General features: G+C 34.4%; 1 pseudogene; it reads right to left on the reverse strand.

The window, feature by feature from the left end:
• Window positions 1-5,138: 5,138 nt before the first annotated feature.
• On the reverse strand, window positions 5,139-6,041 carry LOC101682017 (annotated as a pseudogene).
• Window positions 6,042-14,594: the final 8,553 nt, after the last annotated feature.

Below are 14,594 nucleotides of genomic sequence, written 5' to 3' on the forward strand. Positions count from 1 at the left end.
TATTTTATCATATTATCTGAAAATCATTATTTCTATTACTTTCTAATATTTATACTCTTATTTTTTGTCTGACCATGAAGTCCATTAGAATTTCCAGAAGAATATTACCAGGGTTATGCTAGAAGTCTTTATAATTGAAATCCTACAACTATTTTAATATCCCTTCTGCTATTAGTCCCAATGTTAAAGGCACTCATAAAATAATGCCATATCTTTTTTAAATTCCTTTTTGAGTATAGTTGACACACAATATTAGATTAGTTTTAAGTGTACAACATAGTGACTCAACCAGTCTATATTTTATGCTCTGCTCACAAGTGTAACTACCCTTTGCCACATACAACACTGTTACAGTATCATTGATCATATTCTCTAAGCTGTGCTTTTTATTCCCATGATTTATTCATTCCATAACTGGAGGCCTGTATCTCCCACTACCTTTCACCCATTTTGCCTATCCTCCTCTTCCCTCCCCTCTGGCAAAATGTAACTGATATAGAGAGGATATTTCCACTGATCTGGAAATAAGAAAAAATCCTTTATAACCAGAGGTTAAAAGGAAAAAGGTGTCTCCCACACTATTCCTGTGCATTTAGAAGGACTGGATATATAATGAACAACTTAATTTGAATGATAATTCTAGTAATAAATTGAATTACAAATTAAATAATGAATTATCTTTATGTAACAGATTGTTGAAAGGTATGGGAAGCATACACAATGGAGGCATCGAGAAAGAAAATAGATACAGAAGTTAGGATGGATAAAATGGATGAAGAACGTATTCTGCAAGAAAAATTCCTACTTAATAGTAGTTAGGAAACATATTTTATAATCCATAGAGTCATATAAAAGAAAATTGGCCACTTATAGAAAATGTGATCAAAGATGAGCTTATTTGATGTAAAAAAAGCATTTTATAAAACAGGTTGCCATAATATTGTCAGTTTGTTCTCTGTATTTATTGGTCTGGTTTTAATTTTTGCTTATTTGTTTTTTAGACTCCACTTATGAGAGAAATCATATGGTATTTATCTTTCTTAGTCTACTTTTCTTAGCATAGTACCCTAAGGTCCATACCATGTTGTCACAAATGATACAATCTCATTCTTTTTTATGGCTGCAAAATATTACCAGGTCAGTGGAAAAATCCCCTCTATATCAGATACCTATTGCCATTGATAATATGTATATAATAAACTGAGCAAAAATTGAATGGAATAAAGTAAAGAAATTTTATCATACTATTCCATAGATTGGCAGTTTGTGTTTGGCTCAGCCACGCCATTGTGATCTCAACTGTGCTCCCTCGTGCTTCTTTGGTCAGCTGCTAGGTTAGTTGGGGTTGGCTGACATAAGAAGGCCTCAGGATTGACAACTCATTTCTCCTCCAAAAATTTCTCTTTACTCGATAGGCTAGCCAGAACTTGTTCAGTTGGTAGTCAGGGTTTTGAGAGAGAAAACTGAAACCCAACTTCAGGGGTCAGGAAACAGACAATACATTTTCGTGGGAAGAACTGCAAATGGAGGTACACTGATACAAAAATAATTATAGCTAATTTTCACAAACTATTATTGTTACACCATCTCTCACTCTTAAGGAGCTACCTATAATAGATCACATTTTGCAATGAGTTATTTTTTTTTAATTCATTTCCTCATTTGTGACCTAAAGTATTGAATCCTATAGAGTTTAATTATAAAATAACTAACTAGATGAAATGAATAACAATTTGGCAGTTATTATTTAAACACTACTAATTGTTTGATATGTAAATGCTGATTTGAATTTTGCCATATGCTTGAAACTCATTACTACATTGCTAGTTCTTGGATAGTTCAATGCCTGAATACCTATGTAACTTTCATTTGATTAATCAGTATGGCAGATTATTACCTTCCACCCTGTAGAAATGTGTAAGACTGCAACCAAGTGGTTCCAAAAAGGATGCCAATGGAACTCACATTTGGTTGTTTCATATACTGTAACTAGCTGAAGGAGCACTTTTACTTCTCTAAATGACCAGGGAACAGCCATGCATTCGTCTGAGTTCTTTAGAAAACAAAAACAAAAACCAAAGCAGAACCAACAAGAGATATGTATACCACATTTTTTGTGATGATGCATAGATGGTAAGAATGACTGTTCCTACCTTTGCATCACTAAATCCTTCTAGGGATGGTGAGAAGCCATATTACTTAGCAGTCCCTTTTGTATTCACTTTCCTTGCCTCCCACTACACCCAAACAAATTCCCTATTCCTCTTCACTATTATTTGGAAGATGATTGGCAGCATAATGTTGAAGTTTGAATTTGAAGTTTACTTCCATTCAAGAAATTTGATTTGTCTCTTTAAGTCATAAGCATTTAGAGAAAAAAAAATAATCTATCTTAACTCCATCTTTAAATAAAATAAGATCATTCTTAAATGCAAGAGTGCTTTTATTTTTAACACTCCCAATTACGATTTTAAAATGAAAACTTTACCAAAAGGCATTTTCAGAAATTAAGAAAAGCAGATATGAGTGGTAAATTCTTGGGAGCAAACTGTATCCTTCACAGGGCCCAACCTGAAACAGAAATGCTGATTAGGAAAATCAAAAATAAGGGGATAAGCTTCTAAATGTCAAGTAACAAGTTTCCTGGATTATAAAATGTAGTTCTGAACCGGATATGATAGAGGTGTGTCTGCACATGCCCATGCATGCATATGTATGCTTGTGTGAGCGCACAGGAGGGGGAGTTCAGACACAAAATCTCCGAAGGAACATTAGAAATGTGGAAGACACATGTATATTCATCAGAAGATTAGTTGACCATAGAGTAAAACAAAACAAACAAAAACCTTTCTCAATAGTAAATGCAAACACTTAATTAGCATCATTAAAAGAGCGAATCCCCATTTTTTATTATTATTATTTCTCTTACCTTAAACACTAATGGAATGCAAAAGGAGAAAAAAAAATGGCAACAAATAAAAATGCTGGTGTCTAATTTTACTTTAAGCCCTATGGAACAAATCAATGTGCATATCAGGTGGTTTCCAGTGCATTTTTTTCAATAAAATTGAAGAAGACTTAATCTAGTTGTCAGTGGAGAGATCGTTAAAATGATTTTTAATGATAAATAACCTTGTTGGGTTTTTTTTTCTTTTCTTTTTTTTCTTGGCATATATATCAGAATTTTAAAGTATTAAGGGACTTTGCTGTGGGAAAGCTATTTTATTTGCATTTAATTATTTATGTTCAAAAGTTTCTTGGTGCTTACTCATTTCAGCATTTAGAAATTATCATCTAAATATAAAATGATGAGAAAAATACCCAACATCCATTTTCATTAAGTGAGTCACTTTGAATTAATCTGAACTTTAGACATTTACAAATTTTCTAAATGTATTAAATGTAAAATGTTTTGATCAATTCTTTCTACTTACAATTATTAAAATGATAACTGAAGTCAGAAAATTTTTAAAAATTAGACTTGTGAGCACAATATAAAAACATAAAATATTCATTTTTTTCATGGATTTGTTGTGGAGAAATATGAGGACATAGTCCTACCTTCAGAAATATATATCACATGGAAACAGATCTTGTGTTCCAAGTAAATAGAACTGTAAGACCAAGGAGAAAAACTGGATCTTCTAACACTGGTCCAGCTAAATGATTTTCAAGCTCCAGTTTAGCCATAGTCTTGTTCTTTAGGTAGTGCATGATAGAAGGCCTGGGGGCAGGAGGAGTTTAAATAGGGTTATACTAATTAAAACGGAATAGGACAAATATCTATAGATCTGATCTTTCCTAGTCTCCACCAGAATTCTTTAAAATATGAATCACAGTTCTGAAAACATTGTATATCATGATCTCTACATTCTTTGTGAATTGAAATATTGTCTTTAAGTGGGGAGATTCACACATTTCCTCTTCAGTGTGCTTATAGTCTGATTTTATAAAACTGTATTCCTGCATTGATTATATTTAAAATTTGTTAAAATTTCAATAAGTATTCCTGTTTATAAATAGTTTAAATAATGTAGAAGTGTAACATCTCAGATACAGTCACCATCTCATGTTTATCTTCAAATTTTCTCCTGGATAATCCATGCTCTAACAGGTTTATGTGTATCTTTCTCTATTTTAGTGTACATATAAATGCATAATTTGTATAAATATATGTAAAATTTTATATCTATACTTTATAAAAAGATAAAGTAAACATCTCTGTTTCAAAAAGCTGGAAATACTGAGAAACACAGAGCAATGTTTAAAATAATGTTCTGAAGAAGACTCTGTGCTAGTAACAAAGAAATTGCTGAGAACCCAAGTGCTGAGCATCTAAGCCAATGCCACAGCAGTCCCAAGGAAGGAAGGAGTTAACCAAAAGATTAATCAAAAGTTAACCAAAAGATTCTAAAACATATGCAAATATAGAAGAAAAGACTGTCCACTTGAGGCACTTGAGGCAAGAAGTTGAAACTGAGACCCTCACACAAGTATAACTCCTGCATAGAAGGCTCCATGCTTTCTAAATCAACTGTCTCCATTTAATCTCATCTAAAGGCCCATGATTATTCATTTTTGAGCAAAATTGTGACGTCCCAAGATTAGATAACATGACTATCCAATCATGATGAAAATGTTAATAGTTAAATGAGAATAAATAAATATATATAAATATATGTGTGTGTGTGTATATATATATATATACATATACATGGCAATATAAATATATGTAGATATATTTTTTATATGGCATACTTGTCAAAATATAGGCAAAAAAATAAATTTTAAGGCTCATATAAAGACAGTAAATCACTAAAGGCCCTGTAATGATTATCTAGGCAGCTTTTAAAAAAATTTTTTTACTGTCACATAAGGGAGCATTTATTTAAAGTTTAACATGAGATCACACAAATAAAATTTGTATAAACACAAATCCAAATTGAGTCATAACACAGATAACAAAAGACAAAGAAAAGGAAACATTGGCAGTATATACAGTTAGACACAGTTGTGTCTTGTACACTAGAAAGTCTTTTACAAAATGATCATCTTAAATCAACAGAAGACCCATCTTCAATGTCATCTTGCAAGCTGGGTTAATTTTAGCAGTCTCCTATTTTCTCCAGTGTCCTCCTTTAATATGGCTGGTAAATTTTTTGGTGATTGTGACTCCTTCCAAGTGCCTTGCCATAAGTGTTCTTTTGGCCACTGTAGTCTGCATATCCTTGTCCATATCCATAGTTCCATAGTTATACCCACTATAGTCATAGCCTCCATAGCCACTATAGTTTTGATCACCACCTTAGGCACTATTGTAATTTCCTTATCTTTGATCATAACTGTTGTTAAATCCCTGGTTCCAGTTTTGGCCCTGACCTCACCCATGACCACTAGGACCACCGGGTCTACCAGCTGCAGCACCTCTTCTACCTTTTAGTTATTGCTGTTGCTGCCTATCTCTTTGTGTTGTGCAGTTATGATTTCACACTTCTTAGAACCAACCTGATGATATCTGCTTTCTAACAATTTCTTTACTAGCTCTTCGTTTGTGTGTGGGATAAAACAACATCCTCTTCTTTCGTTTGTTTTTGTATCCATGGGAAGTTCAATATTTTCAATCTCTCCAAAGTATTCTTTAATTTGTTCTTCAGAAGCATGTGGGCTCAGTCCACCCATAAAAACCTTTTTGGAGAGTTCTTTCTCTTTGAAATCGTGGTCCTTTTGAGGTCTATCCATTTGCTATCAAGTTTGTGTTCTTTCAGTTCCAAAATCTCATTAAAACTAGCAGCATCTCTGGAAACCACAAATCCAGTCCTCTTGATCTTCCAGTCACTACATCCGTTCCAATCGTACAGTCTATAAATTCCCTAAATCAAGACAAATATGCAGTCAGTCTTTCTTGCTTATATCCCAGCTCAAGCCTCCAGTAAACATTTTGCTGTCATTCTGCTTATTCTTGCTGGGTTGATCTTGGATTCCTCTGTGAATTCCTCTATTTCCATGTTGCTGTGTTCCTTCATGTCTTCCATGATGGCAGAGTTGTCATGGAGGTGGGGGGATTGAGCGAAGGCCCTGGAACTCAGCCCTGGTCATGCAGCAGCAGCCCCAGAGCATTGTTAGGAGTTTTCTAAGTCTCTAGGCATCTTTTAAATAAAGAATTTAGAATAATCTTGTGATTAAGTTTTAGGGAACTGAAAAACAAGCAACTCTTTTTCAAATTGTTCTATGTAATAAAAAATGCAGTGGTAGTAAAGATGATAAATTATTTATAAAATGGGAAAATTCTAGGCCAATCTCCCTCATGTATGGAAAAGTTGGCTAAAATTTTGTCTTTTGAAGAGCTCCATGCCCAGATTATTGGAGGGATTTTTAATCTGAAGGCATACATAATTATTTAAACAAACAAAAAAAAAGGAACTCAATGCACTGTAAATCTTGTATTGTGGTAGACAGCTGTGAGGTTGCAACCTTGAACTTCATGTGAATAGAAATGTGGTTATTGGAGAAATTCAGCACCTTCCACTCCAGAGAAATTTCCACTAGTTACCTAGCTCAAGCAGTAACTGGATATAAATATGTTGCTTTAAGTCTATACTGAAAATTTCCAATACAAATCATCCTAAAAGAATTTTCTTTTGTGAAGTATTTTAAGAACATAGAGAATACAACCCCTATTTTCTTAACAGAATTTATTTAAAACATGATTTCTAAGGCAAGATTTCAATACACTTTTTTAGAATTTTAGAGTGCTAGAAGTGGAGGGGTTATTTGGGATAGTCTAGTCTTAGTGTTACATGTTGCAAATTTGGGATGAGAAGGGTTAAGTGATCTTCCCCAAGGTTACATTAATTGACAGGTTGTAACTGAAGCCAAGTTTCCATAGTTTTCCATAGTTTTAGTCTCTCCCCTTTTAAGTGCCAATTCTAAAATCTACTTGGTCTAAGTGGATATTGTACCTCTAAAAATTTCCTGTAGCACTCAGTCAAATGAAAGAAAGCAGGGTTGTGAAAGAGAGACTGCCATTAAGAAGGAAAGAAGTCAGGTAGTATACTCTGTCCCAGTAGGGATTCACACAGCAGTATATTCCCATAAAGTTCATAAAGTGAAAATACTAGAAAGAATCAGAATTCATAGAGGGCAGAGATCATGGCTTGTCTCTGGAAGTGGTATTCTGGGATATTTTAAAGACCTATTTGGATCATTTTTCTGGCTGAGAAAATTCTTTTTCAACCAACTATCAATGACAAGGACATAGGTTTGTTTTGTATGATATAACAATAAAATATGTTTTATTATTTTAGTCAATGTTTGTCAAATTTAATATGCTTAGGAATCAACAAGAAGTTAAAAAAAAAACCAACCAACCAACAAACAAACAAAAAAAAAACAAGAGTTCAGGGATCCCATACACAAAAACTGGCTTTAGTAGGCTTGTTGAGGAGCCTAAGTATTAGTACCAAGAACAGGTACTGTTCTTGGTGATCCCAGTGTATTGATCTTAAGTTCACCTTTCAAGAAAAATTGTTTCAAGGCATCTAAACATTTATAGGAGCACTTTCCTACCTTTGTTTTTGACCGTTAATTACATTTACTTGCCTTTGAGAAACTTCGCTATAATCACACATCATATGTATACCAAGTTCTGACATTGATAAGTATATTTTATTCATTTTTTTCTATCAGCCAAAACATACTACAATATAAATCCATATATACTTAAAATGGCCATATTTATTATTTTACTTGAAATATGCATGATAAACTGAGTTTAATCATGTATACATATATACTGTGTGAAGTCCCTATAAAAGAAATTGGATTATTAGGACATCACCTAAATAAATTGATGTTATGTAGATTTGGCTTTCAGTCAGAGATTCAAAAACAGATATTCATTCCAAAATGGCTCCAAAAATACCTTGCTAATTAGTTGTGCTATGATAGAGGTTCAGTTAAACTGTGTATCAAATTATGTATCCTAAAATGCATTTTTTTTTCCAGAACAGTGTGTCTCTCCAGGAGATCTAACATAAGAACCTCTTGTAAATCTGCATTCATAAACTTTATTTTATGAATGCACATTCTGGTCCTATAGGTTTGGAGCATGGCATAAGTATCTGCATTTCTACCATGCTCCCAAGTGATACCACATTTTGAACAACAATGCTTTGGGAGATTTCTTTCACAAAGATGTAACACCCCTGTATTGTGAATTTATTTGAAATGTTATTCTGGGAGTAGTGTTCTAGCAGAGTTTTGTTCAGGCTATCGGTGGGAGATTATTAAAGGTATATGTTAGAGATTTCTTTTGTTGCTGAAGAGTAAAAAAAAAAAAAAAGTAAAATTTTTCACTGTCTTAAGTAATTTTTTTTCTGTATTTACATACATGGAATGCCCTTGTCTATTTGTGTTTTCTGCAATTCAATCGATCAAAATAAGAACCACTCAACTCTTCAGCTTGCACTGGGCAAAGGTGAACCTGCCAGGCTTCGCTATCTCAACCCAATAAAAACTTGGTGAGAAATAAGGCAAGATCAACATCTTTCTGTTGAACTACATGCCTCATCAGCTGAAGAAATAATAATATTCATACTTCCAGAACCTTCTGGTTGAAAAGGTCAAAAACAGAAGTTTCACATTTTTTTATATTATAGTAGAATAGTTGAAACATGTTCAGAAAGATATTTTGATTTATCCAATTGAAAGGGCAAAAGAAAACACTGTAGAAAATTATCCTTTCAGGAAGTCTTGAAATAGCTATTACAGACCATTGCATCTTTAAGAAAGTCTTCATACAGATTAGGTCTTGGGAAATACATTAGGTACCACCCCTGTGCTGAAGTCAGAATATTATGCCATTCTCCTAATTTAATATTCCATTTTTCTAATTTTACATTCTGCCTCTTGCTTTTTCTGCCTTTTGGTATATTTCCTGTGGCCTAAAGAGCAAAATGAGGTTTATTTCCTTTTCAGTTATTTCCTATCCCCAAGCAAAATATCTCAGAGAAGAAAATCTAAATTGATATTCACCTTCAAGGAGAAAAATATGACACTAAAGTCTTCATCCTATATTTTGTGGATTCCTAGAACCCAGAGTTTAGCTCCACAGTTTAAAAAGTAAATAAAAAGTAGCTGCCTTTGTATTTCAGTTAGAGTTCTGCATCCTTTTGTCCATTCTAAAAATTCTAGTCAGAATTATGATGATTTTTGCACCATCAGTGGTTTTCAGCTTGCTTCCCATTAAAGACTATCATGAGAAATATATTGATTCTTTCCCAGTTGAAGTTGGTAAGCATTTATGTACTCTGTTGTGCATTGTATATCTTTCAATATACTTGAAAAAAAGTTCCTGATCTATAAACAATATAAATGTATGGAATATAAACATATAAACATATGGAATCATGGTGATAGAAGCATGAGAATTAATATTGATATAACACATTCATAGTATTAATTAAGAAAGAGAAATTTATCTTTCTAGCTTAATTTTTCTTTTCAGTTAAATGAGGCCACTTTTACCTGTCTTATCTCTCCTCAGATGTTATGAGGATGAAATTAGACAATGTGTATAAAGTAAGTTGATAAAGTAAAAACTTAATGTATTTTTTTAAATTTGTTCCACAGCATTATGTAGTGTAAGGTTGAAAAAACAGGTCTGGAAAGTAGCTCTAGTGTTTCCAAATTCTTTCTCTTTAATCTATCACTGTAATTTATCATAGTATCTCAGTGTACTCCCACACATGGAACCAAAAAAGCAAAGGTAGAACTGGTTCTACAGAAAGAGCAAGTGACTAAAAAATAAGGAAATAGAGAAGATAAACTTGTTAATAGAAAGTTAAAAAGAAAATTGTTTCAAACTGTTGAAAAAGTATTTCACAGATCATTAACCCATCATACCTATAAATTTGTCAAAACTCTTGTGTAGGGAACTACGGCTGGGGGGGGGGTTCTAGTAGGGGGGCAAAAACAAATGCCTTCTACTGCAGGTTTTCCTAATGGGTACAATATGCATGAGTTGCCAAGCTTTGTTTAAAATATAATAGATGTCATTATGCTGAGAAGTTCTCAACTTTGCGAAATTTTCAGATTTCATTTCATCTAGTAATTGACTTACATTAAATTCCAGCATTTTTCATGTCCTGAAATTCATTATTTCTAATTCTCAAAATACACTATTTTTAGTGCAGCACTTTGTCAGTGATTTTAGGGAAAGCATCATTTTTAATTGGAATTTTTATTTACATGGAGTTATGTTATACTCATAGAAAAGTTTGTAACTTTTCTCTTTTTAACACTTTTATTTTTTTAAGATTTTATTTATTTATTTGACAGAGAGAAATCACAAGTAGATGGAGAGGCAGGCAGAGAGAGAAAGAGAGGGAAGCAGGCTCCCTGCCGAGCAGAGAGCCCGATGCGGGACTCGATCCCAGGACCCTGAGATCATGATCTGAGCCGAAGGCAGCGGCTTAACCCACTGAGCCACCCAAGCGTCCCTTTTTAACACTTTTAAACTGTTTTTCTACAATGCTCTGGTTCATATGTAAGAAAAAACTGCAGAATTTTATGAATATAGTTATGGAGAGATCATTAAATTTGCTGAGACTAAAATTTTCAGTGTTCCATAAAATATGCTGAAATTTATTTAGAAACATTGCAAACCCTTATTTGCTTAAGTTGTAGTCTGCTAATCTTCATTAGAAATATTTAAGCTGATTTTTAAAATTAGATTTCTGTTTCCATCTTATTCTCCACTTACTCTCACTATATCAGATCCCTTTGAACAGCACTCTTGCATCTCTTTATAAGCATCATAGTGATCTTTAAACATGGAAGCTTGAGAAAGCTCTGAAAATGCCTTCCCAGCTTTTCCCCCAAGTAACTTAATTCTTCACAAGAAAGATTGCCCTGTAGAAAATATAAAGCAAAGTTTAAAATATGGCAAGAGAGGGACATCTGGGTGGTTCAGTGGGTTAAAGCCTCTGCCTTTGGCTCAGGTTATGATCCCGGGGTTCTGGGATTGAGCCCTGCATTGGGTTCTCTGCTCAGCGGGGAGCCTGCTTCCCTTTCTCTCTGCCTGCCTCTCTGCCTACTTGTAATCTCTGTTTGTCAAATAAATAAATAAAATATTTAAAAATAAAAAAAAAAATGTGGCAAGAGAGATCATCACTCAATGAAATTCAAAGAGTCTGCAGAGTAAGAGCAAGTGAAATATACCTTTTTTTTTTTCTTCCCTCATGCCCTTGTCCCTCCCTGTCTAGTTCTGACTCATGAAGCCGATGCAATGTTGATCTTTACAAACCCTTAGAATTCTAATGACAGAATGCATTACATTTTGGATCCGGGTAGATTGAATTGCCAAGTCAGAAATTGACTAGTTATCACAGAATTGACTGGTATAGCCCACAACTGAGAAAAACAAACCGTTAGAGTCCTTCCTTCTGAGTTCAGAAAACAGCAAACCATGAGACCTGAGCCTAATGAAAGGCACAATTTGAAGAAAAGTGTCCTTGCTATCCTCTCTCACTTGCCTTCCCCTATTTAGGAGAACTGGAGTTGAGATTCAGGAGCACAGGTGGTCTTTTAAGGAAGGACAGATCATGAAAAGGAGTAAACTCTCCCGGAAGTGGTACTGGCTGGTTCTCATTACCTTCATGGCATGTAGTGGGCATTGGAGAATTGCTTGTATTATCTGTGGGTATCTGAAAGGAGGCATGAAGATCGACTTCCCAAGTAAGGTAACTGTTTGGCCATTGTCCTCAGTGATTTACACACACAATTTTGAATTGATGCAGAATCAGGGTAATAAATAGGTGGGTTGAAGAGAAGGTCCCGTGGCCAACAAGATTAGGAAAGGGGAATCCTAAATGTTCATTTTCCAAGAAGTGCTAAAAATGGGCGTTACCCTTGCCTGTAAGAACAGGCCATAACTTCCAGTGTTAGAGTGTTGGAAGTCAGACTACACACCTACTTGGCAATTACACATTTGCTGGGACTGCTGGAGTGTGATTCAGTGTTTCAGACATATTAGGAATTTGCTGCTAGGCCTCCATTTTAGATGTCATATTGAGTAAGTTGACTCCTTCAAGTGTCCTCTGGTGTTCTGATGTTTGAGGCATATGTTTGAGCTTGAATCAACAAGGCCTGCCATGCCCTGTACTTATCCAAGGAAATACTAAAGGCAATAACTTAGGTCAGTTATGATGACCAATTTTAGAGAGGGATGGACAGCAATTAAATATCTTTTATTTTTGTATGATTCCTTTTATAACTAACAAAAAAGATGATGGCCAATTGATATATGCTCAGATAAATACTCATACAAAACATATCTTTTATTTAAACCTCCCCCTTTTTCCCTAGACTTTTCACCAAGGAAATAAATTGGTGAACAAGAATAAGTGAGTGTGAAAGACTATCCCGTGCCCCAAACCCCTCCTCTTTCTCTCAGACCATTGGAGACGCACGCCTGACCTTTATTAGTGAGAGAAGAGCTTTGAATTGAATATGAATCCTAGACTTTATCTTAAATTGCCTAAAATTTCAAAAGCCACAACAATAGAATTTAACAACCAAAACCAAATGAAAATGTTAAGATTTCTGCTGAGGTATCATTAAAGGAGCCCGTGACTCAGGTGGAAGAGTGGGGGTGGGGGATAACTTGAAAAGGCATAGAGGTGACTAGAAAGAAAGGGAGAGAGAAGGAGGAAGATGGAGGGAGGGGAGATGGATGGAGAGAAGAGAGGGAGGAGGGAAGAGAGCGGGGGAGGAAGAAGGAAGGAATTATTTAATGTTTATGGTTCACAGAATTGAAATTAAACTATTCACGCTCTCCTGATTTTTACTAACTATCCCTTATTCAACATTTTGCTTCTTTAAGAGAAGAAGTACTAGACTACAGTCCACTGTGGAAACAACATATTGGAGAGACTAAGTGAGTTAGATATGTAATATATCCTCTTCAAACATTATTTCCCTCATTCTTTTCTTTTTATGTTCTTTTCACTTTTTTTTTTTTTTTTTGCTATATATACCATGAAGGGTAGAGCAAGTTTGACAATGCCCTTGAGCACAAGAGGCTTGCATTATTTCTAACAGTCTGGAGAAATTACAAACACAAGGCTGTAATAATTTTCAACCTATTTCCTCAACCTATTTCCTATTTCCTCTAAATCTAGCCTTCTTTGTCCTGCTTTGTTCTTTTTGCCAGATGGTACAGTGTTAGGATTTGTCAGTAGAAGGTGCTAGAGGTACATGGAAGGACAAAGGTGTATGTCTTCTGAATTTTTGTTCATTTGTTGCTTGGCACACACAGTGGCTAGTGGCCAGTACGACCTAAGAAGGTCCTCAGTCTTCAGTGACTTTCAGAGTACCCCTAACAAGTAGCTTCCCAGTGACAGTGTCATTCCCATAGGCAGCTTCTCAGCAAATTGTGGCTTCCTTCTATATCTGCTATCCCCATATTCTTTTGAACAATCTCTTACTCCTTAGTAGTTAATCTTCAGGTATTAGTCAATAATTCTTTAAATTCCCCCCACCACTTATTTCTCTCATTCTTAATATGGTAATAGTTCTACTTACCTCGCAAGATATATAATAATGCTTGGTATAGAATATTTTGTAAATAGAGGACCAAGTAAGACATTTCTGACTGATCTTCCTAAGTGTCTTAGTCTGTTTGGGTCGATATAACAAAATACCCCAAACTGGGTAGCTTATGAAACAGCAGAAATTTATCGCTCACAGTTTTGGAGTCCAGAAATCCAAGATCAAGGTGCTATCATGGTGGGTGAGGCCCTCTTTCCAGTGGCAGGCCTCTTATTGTACCCTCCCATGGTGGAGGGGGCTAAGACACTTAGTGGCATCTCTTTTATAAGGCAGTATGTCAAACATTTGAAATCTCACCCTCACAACATAACCCCTTCCCAAAGACTCCACCTATTCATGCTAGCACCTTTGGGGTTTAGGGTCTCAACATGACCTTGAGGAATACAAATACACAGAAATAGAAATAGAAAACAGCTTGGTTGACCATATATAAGAATGTGAATCATTTTAAATATAAGGTAACATTCATTGTCTTCCAAAATTTTCATATAAACTTATAATCAAAGGCTTATTTTGATGTTATATCCTATTATTAGGCGTATACCCCCTTGCAGATCTAGATTTAAAAAGGTCTATTATATTATGTCATATTATATGGGATCAAAAGCTATCAGCTTCCAATTACAAAATAAGCTATGGGGATGTAATGGATAGTATGGTGACTATAGTTAATAATACCATATCGCATATTTGAAAGTTGCTAAGAATAAATATTGCAAGTTCTAAAATGTTGCAACATTGTATGGTGATGGATATTAACTAGACTTTTATTATGATCATTTCATTATATACAAATATTGAATCAGTATATTATATACCTGAAGCTAATATAACATGTCAATTATACCTCAGAATTTTTTTTAAAAGATGAAAAGACATAAATTCAGGGCCTGGTCTATTTTGAAAGAGAGATTTGAAAGAGAGATTAGTTTTATCCTGAAAATGTAAAAAAAAAAAAAAAAAAGAACTTGGAAAGTCCTGGC

The sequence above is a fragment of the Mustela putorius genome, unplaced genomic scaffold (genome assembly GCF_011764305.1).
Source record: "Mustela putorius furo isolate JIRA1106 unplaced genomic scaffold, ASM1176430v1.1 tig00003898_pilon_pilon_pilon, whole genome shotgun sequence".
NCBI lineage: Eukaryota > Metazoa > Chordata > Mammalia > Carnivora > Mustelidae > Mustela > Mustela putorius.